Source organism: Ovis canadensis, chromosome 16 (assembly GCF_042477335.2).
Source record: "Ovis canadensis isolate MfBH-ARS-UI-01 breed Bighorn chromosome 16, ARS-UI_OviCan_v2, whole genome shotgun sequence".
In the NCBI taxonomy this organism is placed as follows: domain Eukaryota; kingdom Metazoa; phylum Chordata; class Mammalia; order Artiodactyla; family Bovidae; genus Ovis; species Ovis canadensis.
In genome coordinates this window covers 46,295,737-46,304,354 of record NC_091260.1, presented here as the reverse complement: position 1 = coordinate 46,304,354, position 8,618 = coordinate 46,295,737, and the positions used below count along the sequence as shown (strand labels likewise).

The following is an 8,618-nucleotide window of genomic DNA, read 5'->3' as shown; positions in this document are numbered from 1 at the left end:
CACAGTTCTCAAAGTAAATAATGCTGGGTTGCAGACACAAAGAGTCATAAGACTAATCTCGATTTTGCATAAAAATTCAAAAATGCAGTATTTAAAGTTGTGGCTCCATTGTACATTTTTGTCTCCTTTGTCAAAGATTAATTGACTAGAGGCATGTGGGTTTATTTCTGGGCTATGTATTCTGTTCCATTGATAAATATAAAACCTTTCTCCTTCGAGCCGGAATCGAACCAGCGACCTAAGGATGGCCACAGACAGGCATCTACAGTCCTCCGCTCTACCAGCTGAGCTACCGAAGGGAACACACATATGACTGAAAATATAATGAATATACAATGGAGAAAAGACAGTCTCAGCAAGTTGTGTTGGGAAAACTTGACAGCTGTATTTAAATCAATGAAATTACAACATTCCCTCACACCATATCCAAAAATACATTCAAAATGACTTAAAGACTTAAATGTAAGACATGGCATCATAAAACTCCTAGAAGAGAACATAGGCAAAACATTTTCTGAATAGTAACAGTGTTTTCTTAGGACAGCCTCCCAAAGCAATAAGAATAAAACTGAAAATAAACAATGGAACATAATCAGACCTTTAAGCTTTTACATAGCAAAGGAAATCATAAGTGAAACAAAAGACAACATACAGACTAGGAGAAAATATTTGCAAACAATGTGACTGACAATTAATTTCCAAAATATACAAACAGTTTATATAACTCAACAAAATAAACAAATAACCCAATTTTAAAAATGGGCAAAAGACCTAAATAGACATTTCTCCAAAGAAGATATACATATTATCAAAAGACACATGAAAAGATACCCAACATAGCTAATTGTTAGAGAAATGCAAATCAAAACTACAGTGAGGTATCACATCACACTAGTCAGAATGACCATCATCAAAATGTCTACAAATAATAAATGCTGGAGAAGGAGTGGAGAAAAGGAAACCCTCCTATACTATTGGCAGGAATATAAATTGGTGCAGCTACCATGGAAAGCCATATGAAAATTTCTTTAAAAGCTAAAAATAGAGTTCCCATATGATCTAGCAACCCCACCCTTGGGCATATATCTGGAAAAATCTCTAATTCAAAAAGATTTATCCACTTCTATATTCATAGCAGCACTATTTACAATAGCCAAGGTATGGAAGCAACCCAAATGTCCATCAACAGATGAATGTATAAACAAGATGTGATTCTTTTGTATATATATATATATTTTACTTTACAATACTGTATTGGTTTTGCCATACATTGACATGAATTTGCCACGGGTGTATATGAGTTCTTAATCCTGAACCCCCCTCCCACCTCTCTCCCCATATCATCTCTCTGTGATTCTTATATACAAAGAAATATCACTTCTTCACTTAAAAAAAGAGAAATAATGCCACTTGTAGCAACATGAATGGACCTAGAGATGATCATATTAAGTAAAGCAAATCATACAGAGAAAGACATTATAATGTGATATCACTTATATATACAAATGAACTTTACAAAATGGAAACAGACTCATAGACATATAAAGCAATATTATGATTACCAAAGAGGGAAGATGGGGTAAGGATAAATTAGTAGTTTGGGATTAGCAGATATAAACTGTTGTTCAGTCACTAAGTTGTGTCTGACTCTTCGCAACCCCATGGACTGCCACATGCCAGGCTTCTCTGTTGGTCACTATCTCCCTGAGTTTGATCAAATTCATTGAGTCAGTGTCGCTATCTAACCATCTCTTCTGCTACTGCTTCCCTTGTGGCTCAGCTGGTTAAGAATCTGCCTGCAGTACAGGAGACCTGGGTTTGATTCCTGGGTTGGGAAGATCCCCCTGGAGAAGGGAATAGCTACCCACTCCAGTAGTCTTGCCCAGAGAATCCCATGAACAGAGGAGACTGGTGGGCTACAGTTCCTAGGGTCGCAGAAGAGTCGAACATGACTGAAGCGACTGAGCAGTAGCATGTATAACTGAATCACTTTGCTATATACCAGAAGCTAACACAATGTTATAAATCAAGTATACTTCAATAAAATGAATAAAGTTATGACTAAGTAATGTGGACACCTGCAGGCTGTTAAAGAAGAATGTCCCAGTGTGCATGGGCTAGTAACAGGGAAGTAAGTTACTTTCTACTTACAAGAATTTATAGCAAGGAAATTATAACCCAGCATTATCATATACTCTGTGTAGTTACAAAACTTAAATTCTTCACACATGGCAATTGGTATAATTTCCCACAAGATATTACTCATTATTCCTTACTATTAAATTTTATTACTAAGATTCAAAAGAATACATCTATTATGATTATTCATGCCATTCTTATTCTATTTGACCAATATTAAAAAAATATCCTGAGATGTGGCTCCTAGTTTATACCTAAGAGACACAGAGTTTGGAAAATTCAGCATTTTAAAAGTCTGCATTTGAATGGACTGCAGTTTATTACAATTGCTCTAAAGGAGATTGGGAATCCTTCACCTAGTTAAAAACAATTTTAAAATAAACTATACAAAATACCCATTGGAAATGATAGTAAGGCAATATGAAATAAGCACATTTCCACTTCCACTTATTTAGTGGTTGGATTTGATGGTAGGACATTTGCTGGAGTTAATAGTTATAGGAGTAATTGTAATATAAATGATTTAGAAATTATACAGATAACTTTAATGTGAAGTAGATATTGTCAGGACAGCTAATTAGTAATATGGCACAATGGTTTCAGACTAATACAGGATAATTTTAAGTATCTAGCACTGATAAATATTAACCATTTGAAGTCTAGGCTATAGAAGAGTCTGTATAATCTATACTGCAAGCAATGAGCAGAGAAGAAGAAAAGTAAAAACTATTATGTGCTAAAAGTAGGGAAAGCAAAGAAGAGAGACAAACAAAAGTTAGATGAAATTTGGAAATTATCCAGTTAATACAATGACTGTAAAAACCTTGACTGATTATTTGGATGAAGATACCAAATTTGACACCTCTAGATTCTTGTTTATTTGACAACACTAATTAGCTTGTTCCTCTTCACTTCACTTTCTGTTGTGTAGCTGTGCCTAAAACTACCATATAATACAACACCCAGATGGAAATGGGGTGATTCCTTCAATTATTCAGATGTTTTGCCTCTATTAGTAAGGTTTGATTTTTTTCTTTTTTCATTAAGGTATTCTGGCAGTATATATCATTTCAACAGAAATCACACACAAGAGGTAAACTTTTGTTTAATCTCCAAAGACACATACCAGGGCAAAAGAGAATGAAAGATAATATTTAAAAATGATTAAAATTTTTAAAAAATAGCGCTGGAAAATATACCTTCATCTGACAATAATTAAAAGAGAACTTCATCAACTACATTTCACTCAGTGTTTCAGGCTCCCTATCATTTACTCTCTGAAAATCACTCCCAGAGAAGACTACAGACACAATAACAATGTTAGGTACAGTTAATCTCATGGACAGAGGAGCCTGGTAGGCTACAGTCCATAGAGTTGCAAAAACTCGGACATGACTGAAGCAACTTAGCATGCACCCATGCTGAGTCCTTAGTACATCCTGTAGACACTAGGGTAAGTGGCACATGTATGTGATTCTGTTAGATCCTTATATGAGGATTAAAATGCATTAACCCATCAGTGCCCAAGGACCCCTCTGCAGGCTTGAACTTTCAATTGAGTCATCAGAGAAATGCAAAACTTTCAATGAATAAATTAATAATAACCATTCAAAATGACTTGTCATTTGGCTATAATTATCCTCAAATCTTCTTTCCACAACCATAACTTTTTATGTCCCTTAATAAATATTATTTCAATAATTTCATTTTTCCCATGCTCACTGTCTTATAACATTAAGGTGAAGAAGTTATTGGAGTCTAGGCCCAGCACCAAGCTTGGCAGTTAGAGCTTTACCTATAGTTTTGAATTGTGAATCTGGTTTATAAACTTAAAATTAATTTGTAATGGGTTTTGCTCTTCTGTCTTTTGATTCCTCCTTTGAATCCAGATATTTTCAAGTTTGAAACTATTCCTCCAGAATTTAAACTCCAAGGACAGTCTTTGTTCTTACTTCTATATTTTCAAACTAAAATTAGTATTTATCCATAGAACTTTTCCTTTCTTTTCTAACTAGTATACATTTTGAATCCCTTATATTGCATAGTATCAGACTGTCCAGTCATTTCTATGGTGGGTCAATATTTTAGGCAATGGAATAATTTCTCTTACCATGTTGTTCTTAGTCTCTCAGTCCTGTCCCACTCTTTGTGAACCCATGGACTGTAGCCCACCAGGTTCCTCTGTCCATGCGGACTCTCCAGGCAATAATACTGGGGTCGGTTGCCATCCCCTCCTCTAGGGGATCTTCCCAACCCAGGGATCAAACCCAGGTCTCCCACATTGCAGGCAGATTCTTTGTCTTCTGAGCCACCAGGGAAGCCCAATTATATTCTCAGTAAACAAGCCTCTCTTATTGGTAAGGAAAACTCTGTTAACCATGGGGCTCTGAGCTTTAAGGAAGAGAGTGCAGTTCAAGGTTGGGCAGTGTCTCAAGCAGCAGCCAGTGGGAAATAATCTATACAGCTGAACCTCTATTACAGTCCCTGGGTCTCTTACTACTAGCACTAGACCTCAGATTGGAATGCAAGAATATTGGTGGTGGTTTGGTTTAATCACTAAATCATGTCCGACTCTTGCAACCCCATGGACTGTAGCCTGCTAGGCTTCTCTGTCCATGGGATTCTCCAGGCAAGAATACTGGAGTGGGTTGTCATTTCCTTCTCCAAAGAATCTTTCCAACCCAGGAATCGAACCCAGGTCTCCTGCATTGCAGGCAGTTTCTTTACCGACTGAGCTCTAAGGAAGATATATCCACCTTCTAATCTATATGCACACATAAACATGCATACATACACACGCCACTTCAGTTTTTCTTTCTGGGAAATACTTTTCCCTTTAAACTCCAGTGTTCATGTAACCCATCTTTATATATGGTAACCCTCCATGGGACTGGCTCTAGGTTTCAGCCCCCAGCCCCCAAAGTATTTTCTTTTTATTGCATATGCACTGGATTGTTTTGACTTCTTTTAGATTGATATCACCTCATCTCCTCCCAGTGTCTCAATGACTTCAAAGAGCTATACAGGCCATTGAGGTGAGCAGAGGGTGGGGGAGAGAGGGGGAATGGCCAGGATCTGGATATTTTAAAAATAATGATATTAGGTCCATTAAGAGAAGTGCACTCTTAGACAAACATCATTCCTATCTGATAAATAACCTCTTCAAAGACTGGGTGTGGAGGCTTAGAAGGGGCTCTGGATTGCTAATTAATGTCAGAGTATAAAAAGCAGATTTAAACAGGATTAAGATCACATTTCCATGATTGAAACATTACTATTTTATGTCAAGTGCATTTATCTCTGGCAAGAGTGTAATCTAAAGGATGTTAAAACATATGATATTGTGAATGAGGTCATAAATTGTGGTTTCACTATAACACAATCTAGAAATTCAAATGGATTGTTTCTTTTGGCAGCTTGTTTCAAGACTGTAAGACATTATAATTTATGAATCTCTCTCTTTTTCATGCATGTGTGCACAAATATATATGTGCCTGTGAAATTTTATTAGTAACTTCACTGAGATGAACCATTAAACTACTGGTATTAAAAATATACAAGTATTGAATTTCATCTTGCCAAACTAAACCATTTTTTTGCCTATTTTAAGCTTTAAGATGGATCAAGACTTTCTAATAATCCTGTGTTATCTTTAAATGATTTTTCATTTTCAAATAAATCTAAACCAGCGTGAATGTCTTTTAAATTTTGGTTGCTTCATATTAACAAGAAAATGTTAACCTTATAATGTTGTGAAACGATTTTGTTGGGAAGATAGATTTTTCTTTCTTTACTATAATGTATCCTGCAAAACAATCAGCATCAGTCAAACTTGAGATCATTTGTCTTCCCTCACATCTATTCTTATTCATTTCTTTTAAGGCTATTATCACTCTTTAATTTTATACCCATTTGTTAGGAGGTTTGAAAATCTGAGTATACTGCAAATATATCAGGGAATCAAAAGTATATTGGGTATTCCAACCAAGAGATTTTAATGTAGGGAAATGATTAAACAGATGTTGGAGAACTGAAAAGTCTAAAAATGAATACTATGGTAATTATTGCAAGAAACTGCTGTCATCTCTAGGGTTGGAGAAACAAATAAAGTAATTTGAGGTTATCAGAGAATGCAGATGTTTGGAGCAGTGGCTCTAATGAGTGGAGATTTCAATCACTCAAGAGGTCATTGCCCAGCTTCTGTGGGTAGTCTGAGGGTAATGAGACTAACTGTGGAAGTGTGTCCATTCTGGGAATCTGGAGAAAGGCTGGGCTCTGCATCATCTGCTATTGCCAGTGAGGACCATTGCTGGCGCAATGCCAGTAACAGCATCAAGATACACAGAAAGAATTCAGTCCCTTCTTTTTGTCTTCCAATATCCTTTAATGCCCCCTATTGGCATAACCTAACATAGAACCAGTTACTAAAGCAAAAACACAGTTTGCAAAGTTCCATTATCTTTAATCAAAGAAATGGAAACGTAGGTTTGTCACCGAAGAAAAACAGCTTAGCAACTAGCATATGCAGTTGACAGAATCATGGCTCCTCCAAAATTATCCACCATCCTAATCCCTGACACCTGTATATATATTATTTTAGATGGCAAAAGGGACCTTTCAAATGTATGTGTTGTTAAGGGGATGAGATGAAGGGATTATCCTGAGTTATCTGGCTGGGTCCAAGAGGAGTACAGGAGCATCAGAGTCAGGAGAGGAGACAGGAAGACAGAAGTAGAAGACTGAGAGAACTCTTTAAAGATGTTGAACAGTAGTAAATAAGGTGCTGGATTTTAGTATACACTGCTGAGTAGTGAATGAAGTTTTCATTCTTTTCAAAATGTATTTACTCTACCAAACATTTCTCTTCTATTTTGTAATCAGAGTTTTAACTCATGACAATTAAGAAAATGATACTTTCTTTTTTTGTTTTAATTTTATTTTTTATTTTTTTAATTTCATACAAAAATTTCAATGTATGAGTATCCAGAACAGACTTCAAATACATGTGTTTTTTTTTTCTGAGAAATTTTAAAACAATCATTAATAGCTGTATTTCCCTCTTCAAAGACAGGCAGAATAGAGCTTAGAGAAAACTGTGCAGACACTGTCAATTAGGAGCTCAGTAAATATTGTCAGCTAACAAATATCTCTTTTTACATGGTCATTACTTCCTCTAAGAAGTTTGAGTTTAATAGATTTTTTTTTTTCAGGAGAAAACTGCTCACTGAACTCAACAAAGTTGTTCCCTGCTGTTGGGAGATCAGAAACATGTCCACAGTCCTTCAGTTCTGTCACACGTGTGAGCTGATCCTTGAGCAAACTCTATAGTCAGCTCTTAAGGAGAGGAAAAACAGTTATGTGATGGCCTTTAACTTTGAAAGAAAAATATGTGTCTGTGCTGGGGGTGGGAGAAATGCATGAGAACTAAAAATAAATTTTGTTGTTGTTCATTCCCCAAGTTTTGTCTGACTCCTTGCGACCCCATGAGCTGCAACACGCCAGCCTTCTCTGTCCTCCACTATCCCCTGGAGTTTGCTCAGATTCATGTCCATTTAGTCAGTGATAGTATCTAATCATTTCATCCTCTGCCATTCCCTTCTCCTTTTGCCTTCAATCTTTCCCAGCATCAGGGTATTTTCCAATGAGTCAACTCTTCTCATCAGATGGTCAAGATATTGGAGCTTCAACTTCAGCATCAGTGCTTCCAATGAATACTCAGGGTTGATTTCCTTTTGGATTAACTGTTTTGATTTCCTGCAGTCCAAGAAACTCTCAAGAATCTTTTCTAGCACCATAGTTCAAAAGCATTAATTCTTCAGTGCTCAGACTTCGTTATCGTCCAACTCTCACATCTGTACATGACTACTGGAAAAATCATAGCATTTTTATGCAAAGCAAAGACTATACGGGTCTTTGTCAGCAATGTGATGTCTCTGCTTTTTAATACACTGTCTAGGTTTGTCACAACTTTTCTTCCAAGGAGCAAGCATCTTTTAATTTCAGGCTGCGGTCACCATCCACAGTGACTTGGGAGACCCAGAAAATAAAATCTGTCACTACTTCCACGTTTCCCCCTTCTATTTGCCATAAACTGATGGGACCGGATGCCATCATCTAAGTTTTTTCGTGTTGAGTTTCAAGGCTGCTTTTTTCAGTCTCATCTTTCACCCTCATTGATTAATATGAATTGAGGAATTCACTGGTTGGTCAGCAGTCTATGTCTTTTAAACAAGATGCTGTTTTGAGTTGTTGGCTCTATGTTGCTTTCAGCCAGGCAATAGGACACTCTAGATTTCTTCACCCAAAGAAAACAAAAAGAATACATTTTGCTACATTTTTCTTTCCTCTCTTTTTGTCCTGTTCCCCTACCACCTGAAGTCCCAGGTAAGGTTGTTGATGAATACTAGGGTCAGTTTTCACAATCTGATATGGACCATTTGGAGTCTGGGAGAGAACTGGCTTTACTGTATTCATGTAGG

General features: G+C 36.5%; 1 non-coding gene across 1 annotated transcript; it reads right to left on the bottom strand.

Moving 5' to 3' along the window:
* Positions 1-210: 210 nt before the first annotated feature.
* TRNAY-GUA (transfer RNA tyrosine (anticodon GUA)) lies at positions 211-299 on the bottom strand. Its single transcript is given in 2 exon segments — positions 211-246; positions 263-299. It is a non-coding gene; the product is annotated as a tRNA-Tyr (tRNA).
* Positions 300-8,618: the final 8,319 nt, after the last annotated feature.